This window comes from Carcharodon carcharias, chromosome 1 (genome assembly GCF_017639515.1).
Source record: "Carcharodon carcharias isolate sCarCar2 chromosome 1, sCarCar2.pri, whole genome shotgun sequence".
Classification (NCBI taxonomy): Eukaryota; Metazoa; Chordata; class Chondrichthyes; order Lamniformes; family Lamnidae; genus Carcharodon; species Carcharodon carcharias.
Window position 1 is genome coordinate 172,633,721 of NC_054467.1, and position 25,123 is coordinate 172,658,843.

General features: G+C 43.7%; 1 protein-coding gene across 1 annotated transcript in view; it reads right to left on the reverse strand.

Annotated features, from left to right (window-relative positions):
• The window catches only part of ndufaf2 (NADH:ubiquinone oxidoreductase complex assembly factor 2), a 188,238-nt gene that overhangs the window by 88,774 nt on the left and 74,341 nt on the right, over nt 1-25,123 (reverse strand). The gene's annotated exons all lie outside the window — the stretch shown is intronic.

A 25,123-nucleotide genomic window follows, 5' to 3' on the forward strand; every position in this document is an offset into this window, starting at 1 on the left:
CTTGCATTGGCTTACACTGTTGAACAGAGGAGAGTATGCCTTGCATACAGGTTTATGGATTGTCTCGACAACTAGGTCAAATGAATATTTAAATTCGATACTGTGGCTGCCTGTTTCAGTCATATGTACTGATTTTTGGCTGTTTTCCCACAGTTTGAGAGCTTCCACAGTCAGCTATCTTCAAATGAAAAGAACTATTACTTTTTTAAACAATACTTGGACATATTTAGCAATGATTTAGAGACTCATTTACCTAGCACAGAACATGGACACAGTATTTGCTGGAATGTTTTTTTAAAATGGCAATAATTTGCACTACAATTAAATTCACTGTAATTCTAAGCTGTAATTCTGAGGATGTTTGGGTGCAGTATATAAAGGAAGTTCAACAATTTTCACTTTTGTTTCCATCTTTATCCATTTCAATGGGACAAACTGGACTTCAAAACTCTCCCTCCTCCCCCCCACCCACACAGGTACGTAACAAATTAATTTAAACATCTAAATTATTTCAGATTCAAGTTTAAACTATTCAGTTTCAATAAACAGTCAAAACAAACAAAAACCTCTTAACAACAGGCCTCAGAACATAATCTTGGTCTACACATTGGGAATGGTAGCATAGTGGTTATGTTACTGAACTAGTAATTTGGAGGTCTGCTTTAATTATTTGGAGACATGGGGCAGAGTTTTCTGCCCGTTGGACAGGCCAGTTGGGAGCAGCGCAGGACTGATTGCCACCCGCGATCGGTTGCGCACCATTTTACATAGACAGGCCAATTAAGGCCCACCCAGCATGACACATGGCCGGTAGCGCACAGCACTACCTGTGTGGGTGGGGGGGGGAGGAGGGAGAGTCGGGGCCTGTGCTCTTTCGCACATGTGCGTGAAAGTGTGCAGAATTCTTCGAGACAGCTCCATGCCTCAGAGAGATTAAGTTCAAATTGAAAGTTTTAAATAAAGATTAAAATTATTTAGACATGTCCCCTCATTTGATAGTGTCACATGAGCTGGGACATGTTTATGAATTCTGTAAAAAATATTTATTTATTTAATAAAACCTTCAGGAAACCTCATCCCACCCGTGGATGAGGTTTCCTGAAAAACGTGAAGGCCGCTTGGGCTCTTCGCCTGCCCACCAACCTTAAGGTTGGATGGGCAGCCCTGTCAATTATCTAAATTAGTGTCATAATGGCCTTAACAGGTCTTTGACAGTTTGGCAGGCACGCAGCCGCTTCCAGCACGAGCCTGCCGAATGCAAGATCGGAATGACGTGTGGTGACGTCTGGACGCACGCTCAAAGTCACCGCGCATCATTTTACCCGTCGACGTGCCATGAGTTCAAATCTCAACAGAGCAGCTGGGGAATTTGAATTCAGTTAATTAAAGAAACCTGGTAGACCTAGGGTCAATAATGGTGGTCATGAAAACAACTGGATTGTCCTAAAAATTCATGTGGTTTACTAATGTTCTTTAGGGAAAGAAATCTGCTGTCCTTGCCCCATCTATCCTATACGTGACTATAGATCCAGAACTAAGTAGCTGACTCTTAACTGTCCTCTAAAATGACCTAGGAAGCCACTCAGTTTGAGCAAACTGTGATAAAAAGGCTTAGACACGACAAAGGTATAAACCAGCCGAGTGGACACTACAAAGTCCTCCTCATTAACATCTGGGAGAGCTGTCCCACAGACTAGTCAAGCAACAGCCTGACATAGTCATACTCACAGAATCATACTTGACAGCCAATGTCCCAGATTCTTCCATCACTAGCCCTGGGTGCATTCTATCCCACTGACAGGACTGTGGCAGCACAGTGATATACAGTCGGGAGGGAGTGGCCCTGGGAGCCCTCAACATTGATTCCGAATCCCTCGAAGTCTTATGGCATCAAGTCAAACATGGGCAAGGAAACCTCCTGCTGATTACCACAAACTACCCTCTCTTAGTTGATGAATAGGTACACCTTTTAATCTGAACACAACTAGCAGCACAGAGTAGCATAAGCAAAGAATGTATTCTGGGTGGGTATTTCAATGTCCATACCAGGTGTAGCTTGGTAGCGCCACGACTGACTAAGCTGGCTGAGTCCTGAAGAACATAACTGCCAGACTGGGCTTGCAGCACGTGGTGAGAGAACCAACATGAGGGAAAAACCTGCTGCCTTTGTCCTCACCAATCTACCCATCAGAGAAGTACCTATCCATTAGAATTGATAGGAGTGACTACTGCACAGTCCTGTCAGCACACTGATGACACCCTCCATTGTGATCTGTGGCTATACGACAAATGGTATAGATTCAGAATAGATGGGGCAGCTCAAAATGGAGCTCCCATCAGATGCCCCAGGCCATCAGCAGCAGAATTATATTCCACCACAATATGTAACCTTATGGCCCAGTATGCTCCTCATTTTACCATTGCCACCAAACCAGGAGACCAAACTGGGTTCAATGAGGAGTGTAGAAGAACATGCCAGGAATAGGATTAGACATACAGGACCCAAAAGTGAGGTGCCAAATGGTGAAGCTACAACACAGGACTACATGCATGCTAAACAGCACAAGCAGCATGCTATAGACAGAGCTGAGCGATCCTACAACCAACAGATCAGATTAAAGCTCTGCAGTCCTGTCACATCCCGTCATGAATGGTGGTGGGCGATCATATAATTAAAGTACCTTCTTTCCTTGATCAATTAGGTCTTGCATTATCTTTTCCTTCCCTCATCTCAAGTTGTTCTCCCTGATTAGCTGCATCCTTCCCAGAACATTATATCTTTGGCTGTTAAACTGACTCCCAGAAGTTTCTTTATTTGTGTCTATTCCACTATAATTATTTATATCTAAGGCTGCTCATAAGGCCTGTTAATGAGCTCTTCTTATTTCTCATTAGACTATTGAACCATAGTGTTGTTCGCTGAAGTAACTTGTATTCTACTTCCATACATTCATTTACATTTGCATTTCAGTAAGCATCTTACTTAAACAAGGTTAAATGAAAAGCCCAACATAGTTTTGTACTATGTTTATTTGTTTTAAGTATCTAGCAGTTACTCTCTTTCATTATCGCAGTTCAGGTGTAGACCGTCCCAACGACACAGATCCCACTTTACCCAGTAATGGTGCCAGTGCCCCACGAATCAGAACCCACCTCTCCAACACCAGGCTTTCAGCCACACATTCGTCTCTCTAATATGATTTGTCTTATGCCAATTTGTATGTGGCTCAGATACAAAACCAGAGATTATGACCTTTGAGGTTCTGCTTCTTAATTTGGTGCCAAGCTCCTTGTACTGATAATGCAGAGCCTCTCTCTTTGTCTTTGTCATTGGCACCAACATAGACCACGATGACTGGGTCCTCCCCATCCCTCTGAAAGTTCCTCTCCAGCCCTGAGCCGATGTCCTGAACCCTGGCATGAGGCAGACAATAAAGCAGTCTGGACTCTCACTGTTTGCTGCAGAGAATGGTATCAATCCCTCAGACTATACCTTCCCCGACTACCACTACATTCCTTGCAACTCCCCCCACTTGAATGGCTTCCTGTGCCAGGGTGCCATGGCCAGTTAACTCATCCACCCTGCAGCCCCACTCTCATCCAAAAATGCTGTAAAGACCTCAAACCCGTAGGACAATTGCAAGGACCAAGGCTCCTGCACTCCTGGCCTCTGGGTCCTCTTACCTGCCTCACTTGCAGTCACACCCTCCTGTCCCTGACCACTGACCAAACCAAAAGATTCTTTCCTAAGGGGTATGACCGCCTCCTGGAATAAAGTGTCAAGGTAACTTTCCCCCTCCCTGATATGCCACAGTGTCTGCAGCTCGGCCTCCTGCTCAATAACTCAGAGCTGAAGTTCCTGTAGCCGCAAACACTTACTGCAGACATGTTTGCCCTGGACCACACCGGTATCCAGAAGCTCCTACATCCTGTAATCGCAGCACATCATCTGCCCTGCCATCTCCAATATGTGTTAATTAATAATTGCTAATTGATTAATTCTAACTAATAAAACCTACATCTTCCAATAAGTTTTGACACTGCCAGTAAACTTTACAATAGTAATAAAACAATACAGTACTCACAATACTGATAAAACTAACAGTACCAGTTACTAGTTTACCTACTTCTTCCAAAGTGGAAATCAAATACTGGGGGCTAAAAAAGAGTGGAAGAAAAAAAAACACCTCCTCCTCACCTTTCACCAAACTCCCCACTCAGCACATTTCACTTCTTGTTGTAAACCTTAGTAAACCTGAAGCACCTCTTTCCCACTCTGCACTGAATGAAGTCTCTTCTCACTTTTCTAGTATAAAAGTCAGTCGGCAGCTCACTGACTTTAGGCTCGCCCACTGTGATAATACGCTGGGAGCAGCTTTAACAAGGTGAGAGCGGGACTTGCGTACTTCAGGGAAAGGAAGCTCTGCTTTTGAGATCTGCCAGCCAATCTATTTGGTTGGCAGGTGAGTAGTCTCAGCAGTGCCAGAATGCATCAGTGGCTGCAGCTGGGACAACTAGGGAGCTCTGAGATGAAGTTCATGGATACCGGGATTTAAAGTAAGTATGGGGCTTTTTGGTTGGGGAGGGATCAGGGACCTCGTGAGAGGGCAGGGATGGAGGCGGGGTATTTGAGTTTGAGAAGCCAGGGATGGAGGCAGAAAGTTGGAGGGAGGGTACCATCTTGGGGAGGGGGGTGCCCCTGATGGAAACAGACCCACCCCACCCCCCCCAAAAAGGAAGTACCCCACATTCCTTCCTGCTTTTTACCCCAAGCTGGGAAAGTAATGGCTGGCCACTTTCCTCCTGCCTTCTCCCTCCCACCATATTATGGCAGTGGAGATGGAAAGATGTCCCTAAGTGGCCTTTAATTGGCAACTGTAGGGCCTAACTGGGCCTAAGGGTGGGTGGGCTGGCTGACGCCTTGCCCGCCCACTGAAATATGGGAGACTGCTTGGGTGTGGGCAGGAAGGCGGTGGGTTGGCTCCCTTTTTATCTTACATCACCTTCCCACCCCTCCTTCAGATACACCACTGGAGGGGCCATTAAATTCCCATTATGTGGGCATAGCTAGAAGGTGTTCTATGCAAGTTGACAAGAATCCTAGATTAATTGCATCAAAATCATGTCTTGTGAATTTTAAGATGAGTTAAAAATGTGAGATGTGCAGAAAATTGACATATGCCACCTCAATCACAATAAATGACTGAAGCAGAATAAAATTCACACAAATAATAAGAGGTATAAAACTGAAACAAAGACAAAAACTAGGGAATTATAAATTACTCACATTCAGCTCTTGCAGTTTAGGATGTCATCTGAACCATTCAATCATATCATAGAAACATAGAAACTAGGAGCAGGAATAGGCCATTCAGCCCTTCGAGTCTGCTCTGCCATTCATTATGATCATGGCTGATCATCTAACTCAGTAGCCTGTTCCCGATTTCTCCCCATACCCTTTGATCCCTTTCGCCCCAAGAGCTATATCTAACTCCTTCTTGAAAGTATACAATGTTTTGGTCTCAACTACTTTCTGTGGTAACGAATTCCACAGGCTCACCACTCTCTGGGTGAAGAAATTTCTCCTCATCTCAGTCCTAAATGGTCTACCCCATATCCTCAGACTGTGACGTCTGGCTCGGGACTCCCCCACCATCGTGAACATCCTTCTTGCATCTACCCTGTCTAGTTCTGTTAGAATTTTATAGATTTCTATGAGCTCCCCCCTCATTCTTCTGAACTCCAGCGAATATAATCCTCATCGACTCAATCTCTTCTATGTCAGTTCCACCATCCCAGGAATCAGTCGGGTAAATCCTCGCTGCACTCCCTCTAAAGCAAGTACATCCTTCCTCAGATAAGGAGACCAAAACTGTTTGCAATATTCCACATATGGTCTCACCAAGGTCTTGTACAATTGCAGCAAGACATCCCTGTTCCTATACTTGAATCCTCTCACTATGAAGGCCAACATTCCATTTGCCTGCTGCACCTGCATGCTCACGTTCAGCGACTGGTGTACAAGGACACCCAGGTCTCGTTACACATTCCCCTCTCTCAATTTATAGCCATTCAGATAATAATCCACCTTCCTGTCTTTGCTACCAAAATGGATAACCTCACATTTATCCACATTATACTATATCTGCCATGCATTTGCCCACTCACTCAGCTTGTCGAAATCACACTGAAGCATCTCTGCATCCTCCTCACAGTTCACCATCCCACCCAGCTTTGTGTCATCAGCAAATTTGGAGATATTACATTTAATTCCCTCATCTAAGTCATTAATATATATTGTGAATAACTGGGGTCCCAGTACCGACCCCTGCGGTACCCCACTAGTCACTGCCTGCCATTTGGAAAAAGACCCGTTTATTCCTACTCTTTGTTTCTTGTCTGCCAGCCAGTTTTCTATCCATCTCAATACACTACCCCCAATCCCATGCGCTTTAATTTTACATTTTATGTTCACTCCCAAACAGTCACTACTCTATGTCTTCTTGTTTCTGCTGTTCTTTTGAATTAGAAATGTTACTATAGTTGTCCAAGGCAGGCTTAATATTTTATTGCATAACCACAAGATGACAAATTTACAGCTGATTGAGTTTACTGAGCAATAAAAGTAGAGGACTTCTAGAGAACGTTCAAGTTAATCCAACAACAACTTGCAAATATATCAGGCCTTTATTAGAAAAAAAACTCCCAAGTTCTCTCAGAGGTATGATGAAAAACATGGGTGCTGAGCCAAAGGAAGATATTAGAAGCATAGAAAATCTTCAAGGGCTAGATTTTAAAGAAAGTCAGGGAGTGATAATTCGGAACAGTTCAGAGAACGAATTCCAGTGTGTGAGTACAAGGGCAGCTGAAGGGATCACCACCAGAGGTCAGGTAAACGGAGAGGGAATGTGTAAGTAAGTCAGATGATCAGAGCATTAGGATTATAGAGAGGAAAGTGCAAGGCCATGAAAATATTTAAACATTATGATGAGAATTTTAATTTTGAGATGTGGGGGGACTGGAGCCAGTGCAGGTCAGCAAAGACAAAGATGAGGGGTGACTATATTTGGTGCTAACATTTAGAGAGTGCAGAGGATAAGAGGTCAGGCAAGAGAACATTAGAATATGTCCGGCCCATCTCCCGTGCATCCGCCCTCACACCTTCCTGTCCCTCCCAGAACCATGATAGGGTCCCCCTTGTCCTCACTTATCACCACACCAACCTCTGCATTCAAAGGATCATCCTCCGTCATTTTCGCCGACTCCAGCATGATGCCACTACTAAACACATCTTCCCTTCGCCCCCCTGGCAGCTTTCCGCAGGGATCGTTCCCTCTGGGATACCCCGGTCCACTCCTCCGTCACCCCTAAACCTCAACCCCCTCCCACAGCACCTTCCCATGCAACCGCAGAAGGTGCAACACCTGCCCCTTTACTTCCCCCCTCCTCACCGTCTAAGGGCCCAAACACTCCTTTCAAGTGAAGCAGCACTTCACTTGCATTTCCCTCAATTTAATCTACTGCATTCGCTGCTCCCAATGCGGTCTCTTCTACAGTGGAGAGACCAAATGCAGACTGGGTGACTGCTTTGTGGAACACCTTCGGTCTGTCCACAAGCATGACCCAGACCTCCCTGTCGCTTGCCATTTCAACACACCACCCTGCTCTCATGCCCACATGTCCATCCCTGGCCTGCTGCATTGTTCCAGTGAAGCTCAACGCAAACTGGAAGAACAGCGCCTCATCTTCCGACTAGGCACTTTACGGCCTTCTGGACTGAATACTGAGTTCAACAATTTCAGATCATGAACTCTCTCCTCCATCCCCACCCCCTTTTACAACTATATATTTTTTCTTTTCCCTCCTATTTTTAAATTTATTTTGATCTATTGTTTCATTTCCACCTTTTAGCCCATTTCAATCCCTTCCCCCCACCCCACCCGCACTAGGGCCAATGCCACTAGCTTGTTTCCCTTAATGTCCCCATTAACACATCCTTCAGATAATATCACCACTGTCAACACCCCTTTGTCCTTTTGTCTATGACATCTTTGGCAGTCTCTTCTGGGCCTCCACCTATCACTGGCCCCCTATCGAGCTCTCCTGTCCCACCTCCTTCTACCAGCTTATATTTCATCTCATTTCTATATGTCTTAGTTCTGATGAAGGGTCATACGGACTCAAAACGTCAACTGTATCCCTCTCCTCAGATGCTGTCAGACCTGCTGAGTTTTTCCAGGTATTTTTGTTTTGTATTAGAATATGGGAGTCTGGAGGTGACAAAGACATAAATAAGATTGTGCTGAGATAGCTGTGGAGGTGGGAGAAGGTAGTCTTTGATGACAGAGAGGGCATGGAGCCAGAAGCTCAACTGTGGATTGAGTAGGATGCCAAGGTTATAAACAATCTGGTTTGAGCTGACATTGTGAATGGGGAAGGGGAATTTAATCAGTATGGGCATGGAAAGCAAAGGCCATAGACAATGGCTTTGGTCTTCTAAGTGTTTAACTGAAGGAAACTGTGGCATATTCAAAACTAGCTGTTGGAAAAGGAGCTAACAACAAAGAAGCACTTAAGGGTTGGGAGAGGTGGTCGAGAGGTAAAGCTGGATGTCTACAGTATTCATGTCGAAGATTTTGGTGGTGCACTGCAGCAGTTCAAGAAGGCAGCTCACCACCACCTACTCAAGGGCAATAAGGGATGGACAATAAATGCTGGCCTAGCCAGTGATGCCTACATCCCATGAACGAAGATGGGATAGGGTGATTGTTTAAAATAACACACTGGTCGAGAGGGATAATGGCTGTTTTGAAAGGTAACTAGAGTGTTAGGGACTAGGGATAGTTTAATATATATACTTTTAAATTTGAGTGTTGAGAAAAGTGAATCCTGGGTTTGATTTCATTTTAGAGGTTCTGTGAAGTAGAGATGAGAAGTCCCTAAGCTCTGTTTGTACACCTGCATTTTTAATAAAGTTTTATGACTCTTGAAGTGGTTTAGGGAAGTTAAAACAAAGAAGAAAAATCTGGGCTGTAGCCTAGCAACAGGGGGTCCACACACAGATATAGAGAGAAACAGAAAAGCAGTTTGAGTTCAGTTGGTCTGTGGATACCACAGGGCGAGGAAGCTGGAGAGGAGAGGGAATTGCAGAGAGCAGATTTCCCAAAAGGATAGAAGAAAGTCTCAGAAACCAGAGAGTGGGGACAAAAGAAAGTCCCAGGAAGACAGTTAAGTCAAGGAACAAGAACAGGAATCGGGAACAGGTCCCGTTCAGTGAAAGTAAGGAGCAGAAGGAAAGACTCTGAAGTAAAGAGAAAGCTGCAAGAAGCAGACTCAAGGCAAAACGGGCTTGTGAGGAGCCAAAGGTTTGTGACTTCTTACTATGGGCACATGAAGCAATGGTGTTCTGTTGACATGGCTCGGTATCTGTGAGAGAGTCGTGGAAGGCGAAGCCTGAATGCATCTGGTGATACAGGGGTGAGGAACGTATGAAGGAGAAATTGAAACCCTGGAAGTGGACCCTTGTGGAAGGTGTCCAAGAGAAAGCGTCATTTGGGAGAAGATTCCAAAGAGAGCTCTTCGAAAGTGGAGATTGGGAATCCTCATGTTAAAGGCAGAGTTCAGTGAGACTGGTTGTCTCGAGGCGTGACAAGCATCTGGGGGTGGTTAATGAGGTCCATAGCGTCTAACACTTGGTTTCAGAGTGTAGTGGGTTTGACCACAGGTTGCCTATTGATTTACATGGACTCTGTACTTACTGTGAACATTAGAGTACAGATAACTTTTGTAACTTGTGTCATTCTTACGAATCTGTATATATCTGTAAAGATATAGTTGTGGGTGAAGGAGTAGTGTAATATAGTTCATCTTTTTCTTGTTTAATAAATGTTTAATTCTTTTGTTAAAAGTACATCAGCAGACTCTGTGACTGTTCAGTAGCACACCCCCCCAACCACGTTTCTAAACAAAAAATAAAAGTTAGGATCTATCAAGCCAGATTTACCCTGGAATCTGACTTGTCCAGTGGTAACATCAGCTGTGATCATAACATAGAACCATAGAACACTACAGCACAGAAAACAGGTCATTCGGCCCTTCTAGTCTGTGCCGAAATATTATTCCGCTGGTCCCATTGCCCTGCACCTAGTCCATAACCCTCCAGACCTCTCCCATCCATGTATCTATCTAATTTATTCTTAAAACTTAAGAGTGAGCCCGCATTTACCACGTCAGATGGTAGCTCGTTCCACACTCTCACCACTCTCTGAGTGAAGAAGTTCCCCCTAATGTTCCCCCTAAACCTTTCCCCTTTCACCCTAAAGCCATGTCCTCTCGTGTTTATTTCGCCTAATCTAAGTGGAAAGAGCCTACTCGCATTTACTCTGTCTATACCCCTCATAATTTTGTAAACTTCTATCATATCTCCCCTCATCCTTCTACGTTTCAAGGAATAAAGTCCTAACCTGTTTAATCTTTCCCTGTAACTCAACTCCTTAAGACCCAGCAATATCCTAGTAAATCTTCTCTGCACTCTCTCAATCTAGGCGACCAGAACTGCACACAATACTCCAAAGTTGGCCTCACCAGTGTCTTATACAACCTCACCATAACATTCCAACACCTATACTCAATACTTTGATTTATGAAGGCCAGTATGCCAAAAGCTTTCTTTACAACCTTGTCTACCTGTGACGCCACTTTCAGGGAACTATGTATCTGAACTCCAGATCCCTTTGTTCCTCCGCACTCCTCAGTGTGGAGGAACAATTTACTGTGTATGTCCTACCTTGGTTTGACCTTCCAAAATGTAACACCTCACACTTTTCCGCATTAAATTCCATCTGCCATTTTCTGGCCTATTCTGGCACATGAGGAAAAGGAACCATTTACAAATGTTAGCTCAGCACTGGAGCAAGAAAGGGAAATTGGGTGATTAACAGTTTGGTGGAATGGGGTTATAGCAGCAGATGGTGGGTCTTACAGATAAGTTGAGCTCAGAGGGGTTATAAGGGGCTATTGGGGAGCTGGGTTTAAGGAACACAGAGGAGCAGTTGAGCAGATGGTTTCTCAATCGAAGTGACAAGGATGTCCATGATGTCCATCTAACTTATAGCTGAAGGTAAATGAGGGGAAGTCGGGGAGATGGATTTAGTAAATGTTTGGTAAAGTTTAAAAGAAGCTGCAGATTACCTGTACTCTACAGTGAACTTTGAATAATGAGTGGCTTTCGCAGAGGTGTGCAAGCGGAAACAATCAATGATTTCAAAAGGAAATTGGATGGGCATGCGAAGGAAATAAACCTGCAGGGCTATAGAAATTGAGTGGGGGAGTGAGTCTCACTGGATTGTTCCACGAGAGTTGGCATGCACTCAAAGGATTCCTTCTGTGCCATAAATGTCTCTATGGGTTGGATTCCGTACCCTATCTATGACCTTCATAATTTTATACACCTCAATCATGTCCCCCCTCAATCTGCTCTGCTCCAGGGAAAATAACCCCAGTCTATCCAATTTCTCATAACTAAACTCTCCAGTCCAGGCAACATCCTGGTAAATCTCCTCTGCATTCTCTTTAGTGCAATCACATCCTTCCTATAATGCGGATTCCAGAACTGCATGCAATACTCTAGCTGTGGCCTAACCAGTGTTTTATACAGTTCCAGCATAACCTCCCTGTTCTTATATTCTATGCCTTGGCTAATAAAGGCAAGTATCCCATATGCCTTCTTAACCACCTTATCTACCTGTCCTTATCTACCTTAAGCGGCCGGTGGACATGCGGATATTGTCACTGGCCGAGTAATCCCCGGAGATCCAGGATAACGCTCTGGGGACCCAGGTTCAAATCCCGCCAGGGCAGATGTTGGAATTTGAATTAAATAAAAATCTGGAATTAAAAGTTCAATGATGACAATGAAACCATTGTCTGGTTCACTTGCCTGGTCTGGCCTACATTTGACTCCAGACCCACAGCAATGTGGTTGACTCTTAAATGCTCTCTGAAATGGCCTAGCATGCCACTCAGTTCTAACAAACCACTACAAAGACACAAAAAAGTAATGAAACCGGACGGACCACCTGGCACCGACCTAGGCTCCGGAAACGACAACGGCAATCACAACCCTGTCGAACATACTAACATCTGGGGGCTAGTGCCAAAATTGGGAGAGCTGTCTCACAGACTGTAAAGCAACAGTCTGTCAACATGGTCACCCTCATGGAATCATACCTTATAGGTATAAGCAGGACAGACCCAGCGGAGGTGATGGAACAGTGGTATACAGTTGGGAGGGAGTCCTCAACATCAACTCTGAAGTCTCATGGCATCTGGCCAAACATGGGCAAGGAAATTCCTGCTGATTACCACGTACCACCCTCCCTCAGCTGATGAATCAGTGCTCCTCCATATTGAATATCACTTGGAGGAAGCACTGAGGGTGGCAAGGGGGACTTCAACGTCCATTACCAAGAATGGCTCGGTAGCACCACTACTGACTGAGCTGGCCGGGTCCTAAATGACATAGCTGCTTGACTGGGTCTGTGGCAGGTGGTGAGGGAAAAATATACTTGACCTCATCCAAACCACCTGCCTGCCGCAGATGCGTCTGTCCATGACAGTATCGGCAGGAGTGAGCACCGCACAGTCACTTTAGAGACGAGCTTCCCACCTTCACATTGAGGATACCCCTCCGTCGTGTTATGTGGCACTACCACCATGCTAAACAGGATAGATTTCGAATAGATCTAGCAATTCAAGGCTGGGCATCCATGAGGCGCTGTGGGCCATCAGCAGCAGCAGAATTGTACTTGAACAGTCTGTAACCTCATGGCGTGGCATATCCGCCACTCTAACGTTACCACTAATCCAGGGGCTCAACCCTGGTTCAATGAAGAGTGCAGGAGGGCATGCCAGGAGCAGCACCAGGCGTAACTAAAAATGAGGTGTCAACCAGGTGAAGCTATAAAACAGGACTACTTGCGTGCCAAACAGCATAAACAACAAGTGATAGAGCTAAGCGGCCCCACAACCAATGCATCTGCAGTCCTGCCACATCCAGTCATGAATGGTGGTGGACAATTAAACAACTCACTGGAGGAGGTGGTTCCACAAATATCCCCAACCTCTAAGATGGAGGGCCCCAGCAAAGATAAAGATAAGGTGAAGCATTCGCAACAATCTTCAGCCAGAAGTGCCGAGTGGATGATCCATCTTGGCCTCCTCCGGAGGTCCCCAGCATCACTGATGCCAGTCTTCAGCCAATTCGATTCACTCCATGTGATATCAAGAAACGGCTAAAGGCACTGGGTACTGCAAAGGATATGGGTCCCGACAATATTCTGGCAACAGTACTGAAGACTTGTGCTCCAGAAATTGCCGTGCCCCTAGCCAAGTTGTTCCAGTACAGCTACAGCACTGGCATCTACCGGCTATGTGGAAAATTGACCAGGTATGTCCTGTCCACAAAAAGCAGGACAAATCCAACACGGCCAATACCGCCCCATCAGTCTACTCTCCATCATCAGTAAAGTAATGGAAGGGGTCATCAACAGTGCTTTCAAGCGGCACTTGCTTAGCAATAACCTGCTCACTGATGCCCAGTTTGGGTTCTGCCAGAGTCACTCAGCTCCTGGCCTCGTTACAGCATTGGTTCAAACATGGACAAAAGAGCTGAACTACCGAGGTGAGGTGAGAGTGACTGTCCTTGACATCAAGGCAGCATTTGACTGAATGTGGCATCAAGGAGCCCCAGCAAAACTGGAGTCAATGGGAATCAGGGGAAAACTTCACTGGTTGGAGTCATACCTGGGACAAAGGAAGATGCTTGTGATTGTTGGAGGTCAGACATCTCACTCCAGGACTTCACTGCAGGATTTCCTCAGGGGAATGTCCTAGGCCCAACCATCTTCAACTGCTTCATCAATGACCTTCCTTCCATCATAAAGGTCAGAAGTGGGGATGTTCGCTGATGATTGCACAATGTTCAGTACCATTCCTGACTCCTCAGATATTGAAGCAGTCCATGTTCAAATGCAGTAAGACGTGGACAATATCCAGGCTTGGGCTGACAAGTGGCAAGTAACATTAGCGCCACATAAGTGTCAGGCAATGACCATCTCCAACAGGAGAGAATCCAACCATTGCCCCTTGATATTCAATGGCATTACCAACACTGAATCCCCTACTATCAACATCCTGGGGGTTACCATTGACCAGAAACTGAACTGGACTAGCCATATAAATACTGTGGCTACAAGAGCAGGTCAGAGGCTGGGAATCGTGCGACAAGTAACTCGCCTTCTAACTCGCCAAAGCCTGTCTGCCATCGACCTGGCACGAGTCAGGAATGTGATTAAATACTCCCCATTTGCCTGGATGAGTGCAGTTCCTACAACAATGAAGAAGCTGGACACTATCTAGGACAAAGCAATCCACTTGATTGGCACCACATCCACAAACAATCACTTCCTCCACCATCGATGCACAGTAGCAGCAGTGTGTACCATCTATAAGATGCACAGGAATTCACCAAGGCTCCTCAGACAGCACTGTCCAAACCCATGACCACCATCACCTAGAAGGACAAGGGCAGCAGATAAATGGGAACACCACCACCTGGAAGTTCCCCTCCAAGTCACTCACCATCCTGACTTGGAAATATATCGCCGTTCCTTCACTGTCGCTGGGTCAAAATTCTGAAACCCCCTTCCTAACAGCACTGTGGGTGTACCTACACCACATGGACTGCAGCGGTTCAAGAAGTCAGCTCACCACTACCTTCTCAAGGGCAACTAGGGTTGGGCAATAAATGCTGGCCCAGCCAGTGAAGCCCACATCCTGTGAATGAATGAATAAAAAAAAAAATTGTGAGACTGTGTCCCCTGGCTCTAGATACTCCATCCCCAGCCAGGGGAAACATCCTTTCTGTATCAGCCCTGTGTAAATTTTGTATGTTTGAATGAGATCATCTCTCATTCTTCTAAACTCCAGAGAATACAGATCCAGTCTATTTAATCCTTCCCCATAGCACAATCCCTCCATTCCAGGAATTAGTTTGGTGAACCTTTGTTGCACTCCCTCTATGGCAAGTGTATCTTTCCTTGGGTAAGGAGACTGCACACAGTGCTCCAGATGCGGTCTCACCAAAGCTCTATGTAATTCCAGTAAGACATTGTTACTCCTATATTCAAATCCTCTCATAATAGAGGCCAACATACCATTTGCTTTCTGAATTGGTTGTTATACCTGTATGTTAGCTTTCAGTGACTCATGAACAAGGACAAGTCTCTTTGAAGTTCAACACTTTTCAGCCTCTCACATTTAAGAAATACTCTGTATTTCTGTTTTTCCTACCAAAGTAGGTAACTTCACATTTCTCCACATTGTATTCCATCTGCCAAATTTTTGCCCACTCACTTAGCCTCTCCAAATCTCCTTGAAGCATCTTTGCATTCTCCTCAAAACTCACACTTCCACCTAGTTTTGTATCATCTGCAAACTTGGAAATATTACATTTAATCCGATGTCCAAATCATTAACAAAGATTGTAAATAGCTGGGCCCCAAGCACTGATTCTTGCAGTACCCCATTGCCGCAGCCTGCCGACCTGAAATGACCTATTTATTCCTACTCTCTGTTTACTCTCTGCTTTCTGTCTGTTAACCAGCGCTCAATCCACACCAGTATATTCCCCCCAATCCCATGTGCTCTCATTTTGTTTTCTAATCTCTTGGGTGGACTTTATCAAAACTCCTCTTAAAATCTAAATATACCACATCCACCAGTTCCCCCTTATCTATTCTGTTAATTAATTCCTCAAAAAAATCCCAACAGATTCTAGCATTTCCCCTATGACTGATGTTAGGCTAACAGATCTGTGGTTCTCCATTTTTTCTCTCCCTCCTTTCTTAAATAGTGGAGTTACATTTGCCACCTTCCAATTTGCAGGAACCATTCCAGGGTCTAAAGAATTTTGAAAGGTGACCACCAATGCATCTACTATTTCTACAGTCACCTCTTTCAATATTCTGGGATGTGGATCATCAGGTCCAGGGGATTTATCAACTTTAATTCCCATTCACTTCTCTAGTACTTTTTAAAAAAACCGATATTAATATTTTGCAGTTCCTCATTTACACTAGTCCCTTGATTCTCTGTTATTTCTGGAAGTTTTTTTTAGTATTTTCCTCCATGAAGACAGACAACAAAGTATCTCTGCCATTTCTTAATTTCCCATTACAAATTCTCCTGACTCCTCTTGTAATGGACCCACATTTAATTTTGCTAATCTATTCCTTTTTACATACCTGTAGAAGCTTTCATAGTCTGTTTTTATGTTTATTGCTTGTTTACTCCCGCATTCTGTTTTCCCTTTCCTAATCCTTTTCTTGGTCCTCTTTATCTCAGTCCTAAATGATCAACCCCTTTTCCTGAGAATGTGACCCCATGTTTTAGATTCCCCGACCAGCGGAAACAATCTCTTTACCCTGTCAAGTCCCCTGAGAATCTCATATGTTTCAATAAGATCACCTCTAATTCTTCTAAACTCCAGAGAATATAAGCCCAATTTATTCAGTCTCTCATCATAGGACAACCTCCTCATCCCAAGAACCAATTTAGTGAACCTACAGAAAACCTACCTCTAGCTTGTTAATGACCAATTGGCCATTAAATAAAAGTACGGCAGCCGTTCTTCCCCTGGACAGAGTTCCCACCGACATTATAGCCAGGGACCAAGCGCCTGTAAGATCCAGCTCTATGACTCTAACCCAGATAAGGGCGACAAAGGTATTCTGAAGGATGAGTGCAGCTGAGCAGTGTCATCAATCATTGGAAATATATGGATATCAGCACAACAGATAATCATTTAGCAGCAGGAGGCTTGGATCCAGAGTAGGATGCGAACCAGAATGAATGAATCAGAGTTAACTCAGCTAAGAATGAAAAGCCCCAGCAGAAGAGCAGAAAGCTGAGCCTGGAGAAACAGGCCAGGTAATGGCATAAAGGCAGACCAGCAGAAAATAGTCCAAGCAGTCCAACCTCAGAAGAAAGCAGTGGCAAAGGTGGAAGTCAGTCACAGTAAAACCCAAAATCCAGTGGAGTAATGGAATTTAGTCCAGAGGAAAAGGGATTTCCAGGACTCAACATAGCAGCAAAATAAAGTTAAGAAGCCAGTACTAAAGACCAGCAGGGTACAGCAACACATTGGGAATGGTCACCGTAAGTTGGAAGAAGCTATTTTAAACTTGAAGAAATTGAGTGGAAGGGCAGAGTCACAGCAGCTGAGCAAGCAGTGTGGTTCAGTTGAGGAGTACAAGAGATCAAATGTCAACTGCAACATGTAGAATAAGGGGGAAATGACACAAAAACACAAACAGGTCCTTCAAATTTGTTCTGTCCAAACTTGATGAAATCTGCATGTATTGTTAAATCCATCTACCTGCCCCACACAATTATGCAATTTCCTGAGAGAGGCAAAAACAGGATAATTCCAGGAAATTTGTCTCCAACCCCTGCAGGCACTCAAGCAAGCTCCAGCAGACCATGGTGCTTGGCATCACTGACACTGTTGATTCCATTTCCTTTCTATAATTTGGAGGTGCCTTTCACTTGTAGGAACAGGTGCATTTTGCTTTTGAACTTACTCGAGATTGATAGTCCTCTGTGAAAACAGGTACTTCCAACCATGTCAGCTGTGGTTCAGTGGGCTGTACTCTGCTCTCCAAGTTAGAAGGTTGTGGGTTCAAGTCCCACTCCAGAACATGAGCACAAAAATTCAGCCTGCCACTTGTGTGGTACTGAGAGAGCTGCACTGTCAGAGGTGTTGCCTGTCCTTTCAGGTGGACATAAAAGTTCCTGCAACACTATTTCAAAGAAGAATAGAAACATTATCCTCAATCTCTTGGCCAATATTTATCTATATCACAAACAGATTGTCTGGCCATTACTACATTGCAATGTGGGAGCTTGCTGTGCACAAAATGAAGACGGTTTCAGTTGACACTGAAGTATTAATGCAGCATTATGTTACTGGACACAATTCACTTCTATGTGCATTCTCAACTGTATTCACAAAAACAACTAATTCTTGCTACCCATGGTTATGCATTCAACTGTACAAAGCTATTTAATCAAAACTATTAAGAAAGCAGTTAAACGCACAATGAACAGAAGAACTTAACTATGATATAGTGTCATGGCACTTTTGAGTAATTTAAACTAACAATTTCAATTAAAGACAATAAGAAAATATTTTCATATAGACTGGGAAGATCCTGGATTTGATCCCAGGTTAGTGTTGCTTTTTAGTTTGAGAAAGGGGTTCTATAGTTAGCTAAATTTCCACCGTGGTTCAGTGGGCAGTACTCTGCTCTCCAAGTTAGAAGGTTGTGGGTTCAAGTCCCACTCCAGAACATGAGCACAACAATTCAGCCTGCCACTTGTGTGGTACTGAGAGAGATGCACTGTCAGAGGTATTGCCTGTCCTTTCAGGTGGACATAAAAGTTTCTGCAACACTATTTCAAAGAAGAATAGAAATACAGTGGTAGAATGGACCAAGACATCACTGGACTATCTATTTGATACCCATTGGAAGTGATATCTATGATCAGAAGTCAGCTAAACAATGATGTCCTATTTAAATGGCCTACCAACATTCATTTCACAGATTGATCTATCAAGAACAGCTATGTGCAAAGGTAACTGGAGGGCTGCCACAGTCCGCAGAACTGTGCCTCCGTATGATCTACCAGGTACAAAAGAGTATGAGTGGGGGCAGGGCATATCAGAGGGAAAGTGAATATTAATGATTGATGAAAGATGCAATACCAAATGAAGACTGTTTTAACACATTAAGTACACAGTTGGCAGATATTTTCACATACAAGCTCAAAAGGTAATGAGGACCACGTGGACATTTTTTTAAATGCAATGTGCATAGTTGTTTTTCATACAATAAAATTTTGTTTTTAAACTTACTTTTGTTTCTCAAGAACAGCTGAATGACCACAGAGGCAAATAGATGGTTTTAAATAACAAGTGTTTATCTTGGTGCAGCGGTGGCATAGTGATACTGGGCTGCTCTGGGGACCTGGGTTCGAATCCCACCACAGCAGATGGTGGAATCTGAATTCAATGAACATCTGGAATTAAAAATCTAATGATCCATAAAATCATTGTCAATTGTTGTAAAAACCCATCCAGTTCACTAATGTCCTTTAGAAAGGAAATCTACTGTCCTTATCTGGTCTGGCCTACATGTGACTCCAGGTCCACAACAATGTGGTTGATTCTTAAATGCCCTCTGAACATGGGCAAATAGGGATAAATACTGGCCTAGCCAGTGACGCCACATCCCAAGAACAAATTTAAAAAAAATAGTGCCTTTAATGTAATATAACATGCCAAGGCTCTTCGTGAGATGGGGTGGTATTGAGTTCATAGTGATTGTGCAAGTCTTATGAGATTTGAAGGATATGACCAATGGCAGAGACAGAGCTGATAGTTTTTAGAAAGGCTTTTGAGTATGGGGACAGATGTGGAAAATGGAGGTGTTTGACAAGAAGGATTGGGCAGAGGAGAAGTTGTGCATTTGGCTAAAATTTGAAGAGTGGAAAGTACAGCTAGAAAAAGGATAGGGCAAGAACACAAATTCACTTGAAAACAAGAACAGGGGTTTTGAAATCAAGTTTACTGGCTGACATGGAGACAGCGGGGGAAATCGAGGATGGAGTATCAAATGGGATTTATGCTACTACTACTACTACTACTATGCCTTTTGTACGATGGGATAAGGTTATAATGGGCCTCCTGAGATCCCAAGTAGAGAAATTAAGTGCTTCCTGTAAAAGCCCTTAATGAGCAGGTTGATATGATGTGTTCCATGGTCTGGGACTCATAGCCACACACACACTTCTGGTTGTTCCTTGTCTTCCACTTGTGGAGCAGGTGGCACCATTATCCAGGCCCTGTATGGATTCAGTTGAGCATTGCCCATTATCTTGGAGGCAGATGAAGCCAGGGATCTCTGCTGTTGAGTCAGTGATGAGGTGTTTATTGTTTATGCTGCATGATTTTGTCCATCTGCATAGTGGATTGATACCAGCTGCATGAATCTTAGCTGCTGTTTATCAGAATCACTGGCACGATTTTAAGCAATATTGCGGCAGATCTTTCTCAAACATTTTCTTGAATTGAAAGATGGGAGTTGCTCATGATTTTTTTCCATCTCATGGATCACAATGGCATTACAGTGAATAGCATGCAGGTTGCTATGGGTCAGCACTAGGAGACACCCCGAATACTATCCTGGCAGCGTTTGGCTACACGTCCATCATCTTTGTGAGGCAGCTGCAGGACTATAAGCATTATTCTGCAGCAGGGTAGACGCAGGCCATTGTTGCAGCGCAAAGTGTTCTGCCTGTGCTCCATCATGACATTCCACACAGTTTCCAGATCAAGGTTCACCCTGATTTTTATTTTTGGTTAGTGTTTAAGAGATGAAGCCAAAGGTTGAGAGTTCTGTCCAGGGAGATGCCCAGGTATTTTGGGTTAGGATTATAAGAAAGATTGCCTTCTGAAATGTTGAGTTCATTCATGGTGATATTTTGTTCAGTTGTTGACACAACTGTCATCTCTGGATTGGGGCAGAGGCGTCAAATCTGGAAGTAGTATTACGGTAGGTTCAGCTTGCTTATGATTATACTACTTACTTTTTGGGTTTTGATAGGATACGAGCGGAGTTTGGATGAGTTGGAGTATATGTAGGATGATTCAGAGGAAGCTGACAAAGATAGCATTGGAGAAACTGTACCTGTAGGTAATGAATGGTGATGAGACTGAAATACGGACAGAAGCAGACCACTTTATTGAGATGTAAATAGGTGGTCTTGATGGTGAACTGGATGCATAATTTTGAAGTTCAGTTCAGTGTCAGATGGAACACTAAGATTGCACCAGAAGCCCCTGATAAATGAGCAGCTAGGGAGAGGAATAGAAATCAGAGGCTAGGATATGATGTTTGTGTCGGCACAGCAGGATGATCTTAATTTTTCTAGTAAGAGAATATTCTTTCTTATCCCCGGTTCAGGTTGAACATGCTGTTGTAGAATCTATAACGGGTACTCCTATAAATATGTTTGGAAGCCAGCTCCATGCTTGCAGGTGATGTGTCTAAGGGATAGCATTCAGACAAAGAATAGGAGAGGCATAAGGATAGAATCTTGTAGGAATGCTGCAGATGATCATTTGAGCACAGGGCAAGAAGCAATTGCAGACTATGTAGCCAAGTGATCTCACAGTATCAGAAAATTATTTGATGAGTCTCAAAATTTGGAAAGTAAATTTTTTTGTTGTGTGAATTTTTTTAAATTCAGGATTAAATTGTTAGGCCATCTTATGTGTGATGATTTGAGTTGCACTTTTTTTTACATAGAGATTGAGTATCATGAACAGAGTGAATTTTTTTTAAAAATCACTATAATTCTATAACCCAATCTGATGAATAAATACTTCTATTCAAATATTCGCTGCTTATATTTCCCTTTTTCAATTACCAAAGCTGTTCCTACTGTCTAATAGAAATGCACACACATTAGAAAAAAAATCAAAAACATGCAATTAGCTACTCAGCTCGTGGAATACTTCATATTCTAACTCAGTACCATATGGTTAAAGTACATCCAGAATCCCAGTCGTACTTGTGATTTAGCCAATCTGCTTCAGTATAGATTACATGAAATTTCATTACAGGCTAGCTGAAAGATTGATAAAGATGCCGTGGGCACACATCAGCATTTGGTGTGGCTAAATTAATTAAACAATACTTTTTGCTCCAGTTGTTTCTGTATGTAATGTAGTGGTGTCACAATGTAATGAAACAATGATATATTGTGTAATATTCAATATAGTAATACTTCCCCATTTTCCTACTTTTGTGTAACATGATAAATGATGATGCACTATAGAATGAATATTCAACACACAATAATCATATTATCCATTGTCTTTCTACAGTGCTGCAGTAATCATAAAATACACCCAAGAGAGAATCACAGACTTAGATTTCCAACATAGAAAATGAAAATGCAAAAACACAGTCATTTGAAAAGGTCAAGGTTATTGTTCACAAAACATATTTTAATAATTCCTAGACCTTTTTCAAATTTCTCTTTCCTCTCCCAAGGGTAAGGTTTTCACAGCTGCTCTCTGATAACTTCCCAAAAGTGACCATTCTTCATTTGTTTGCCAGCACAGCAGGTATTGGCGAGACAGCAGAAGATCCAGACCCCACTCATGTCAATATTTGCACATTTCCAGCTGAAGTTACCAGATATCAATTAGGGAGTAGGAACCTTGCTATTTTCCCTACGTAACCTAGAGGCACTAAGACCATTTGTAGCATCTCATCACAACTGAAGCTGAGATCAATGCAAAGACAAAATATGGGAGCTTCCAGTTCCATAATGCCCAGTGTCAGGCTGCATTTACCAATGATGAAAATCTACACAATACAATTGTCAGTTTTGCTGGTGTCATTTAAATTTTAGAGTTAGAATGCTTGTGGGTTCAGGTGCCACACCAGTTAAGCTATACATCACCATAAAGGTCAACTCAAGTCGCTTCCTCTCTAGGCCTAGGTCCTACATAATAAACATGACAAAGTCGCATACTACCACGAAGGAATGGGGCCAATTTTCCTAGTTCCCCTCCCCCTTTCTGGGTGTTAACCAGGTGGGTTTAACTAAAATGTACTTTTCCTGAATGCATCTGTATTTTCAGTAGCGTGTCAAATATTCCCATAGCCTGAAAGATCTGCAGTAGCCATAATGGCTGTCTAAAAACAGCAACAGCACTTTAGTCCTTAGTGTGAGAAGTAAAAAGGGTACTTATGTTTTCTTAGCACTTCATTTGTTTACTGACTACTCTCCCTGATACTCCAATCTGAGCAGTGTTGGGTGCATGTTCTAATTCTTCTGAGTGCCTTCTCTAATGAAGGGCCACCTAGCAGTGAATGCAGGAATGAAATTCCACTCATACAAAGTCCCATGGTTTGTGTTTGAATCTGTATGATGTAGCAATGAGATCAGCTCAAAAAAGGAGGCTGGTTGTTATATGATCTAATGTCCTTGATTCTTTCTATTCTTAGGCTTATTTAGCTATGTAAAATATTGTACTTAAGCCAATATGCTTTATGGTTGTAATTTGTTGCTTCAAAATGTTCTCACCATTATCAGTGATGGATTTACTTCAAATTTGTGTTAGCGAGCTCAAAATGCTTTCTCCCACTTTACCAAAGTTCAGAATAACAAAAGCTATAACTGCACTGTTTGGTGTTTTACTTCATTATACTTTACTATTTCTTATTCATTATTTGTTAGTGCAGCAAATCACAGAATCAAACTTATATTGTCTAATGCATTTTATTAATCAAAAAATGAAACAATAGTAACAAATAATTCTTCAAAAATACACCTCACCTTTCACTCTAGAAACCAGATTCTTTCAGAGTTCCTGCTCAGAAACACTGATGAGGAGAATTTTCTCTTTGTTGGGGTCGGGGTCGGGGGGGGGGGGGGGGGGGGGGGGGGGGGGGGGGGGTGGTGGTGGTGGTGTGTGCTGAGCGCACTCCAGAAGTGCTGTGCACTCCCTGTGTGGGCAGGGGGAGGAGACTGAGTCAGGGCCTGTGGTCTTTCACACATGTGCGTTAAGGAGCGCAGAAATCTCCCTGGGGCACAGAGCTGCCTCAGGGAGATTAGTTTGAATTTTTAAAATATTAATAAAGAAAAGAAAAATATTTTAAGACCTGTCCCCTGATGTGACAGTGTCACATGAGCTGGGACATGTCAATGAATTGTATTAAAAATTTTTATTAAAACTTTAAAAGCCTTCATGAAACCTCATCCCGCCCATGGATTAATTATTTTATTTGGTTTTTAAATGACCTTAACAGGCCGTAGAAAGTTCGGCAGGTGCACAGTCAATTCCGGTGCGCCCTCGCCGAACTGAGGATCTGAATGACGCGCAGTGAAAGAACAACATGGAACAAGTAACAGATGGCCCTGTGGGAGATTCCAGTTTGTGTTGGGTTTCACTGGAACATTGCAGCAGGCCAGGACAGACATGTGGGCATGAGAGCAGGATGGTGTGTTGAAATGGCAAGTGGCCAGGAGGTCTGGGTCATGCTTGCAGACAGACTGGAGGTGCTCCGCAAAGCGGTCACCCAGTCTGCGTTTGGTCTCTCCAATGTAGAGGAGACTGCATTGGGAGCAGCGGATGCAGTAGACCAAACTGAAGGGGCTGCAAGTGAAGTGCTGCTTCACCTGAAAGGAGTGTTTGGGCCCTCAGTGAGGAGGGAGGAGGTAAAGGGGCAAGGGTTGCACCTTCTGCGATTGAATAGGAAGGTGCTGTGGGAAGAGGATGAGGTGTTGGGGGTGATGGGGGAGTGGATCAGGGTGTCCTGGAGGGAACAGTCCCTATGAAATGCTGACCAGGTGGGGGGGGGGGGGATGTGTTTGGTGGTGGCATCATGCTGGAGTTGGCGGAAATGGTGGAGGATGATCCTTTGAATGCAGAGGCTGGTGGGGTGAAAAGTGAGGACAAGGGTGACCCTTATCATGGTTCTGGGAGAGAGGGGAAGGTGTGAGGGCAGAGGTGCAGGAGATGGGTTGGACACGGTTGAGGGCCCTGTTAACCACAGTTGGGGGGAACCTCGGTTAAGAAAGACATGCCAGAAGTACCGTTTTGGAAAGTGGCATCATCAGAACAGATGCGACGGAGGTGAAGGAACTGAGAGAATGGGATGGAGTCCTTACAGGAAGCAGAGTGTGAGGAGCTGTAGTTGAGGTAGCTGTGGGTGGCATTGGGCTTGTAATGAATATTGATGGACAGACTATCATCAGAGATGGAGACAGAGAGGTCAAGGAAGGGAAGGGAAATGTCGGAAATGGACCATGTGAAGGTGATAGAGGGGTGGAAGTAGGAAGCAAAATTGATAAATTTTTTCAGATCCAGGCAAGAGCATGAAGCAGCACCGATACAGTCACTGATGCACTAAAAAAAGAGTTGTGGGAGAGGGCTTGAATAGGACTGGAACAAGGAATGTTCCACATACCCCATAAAGAGACA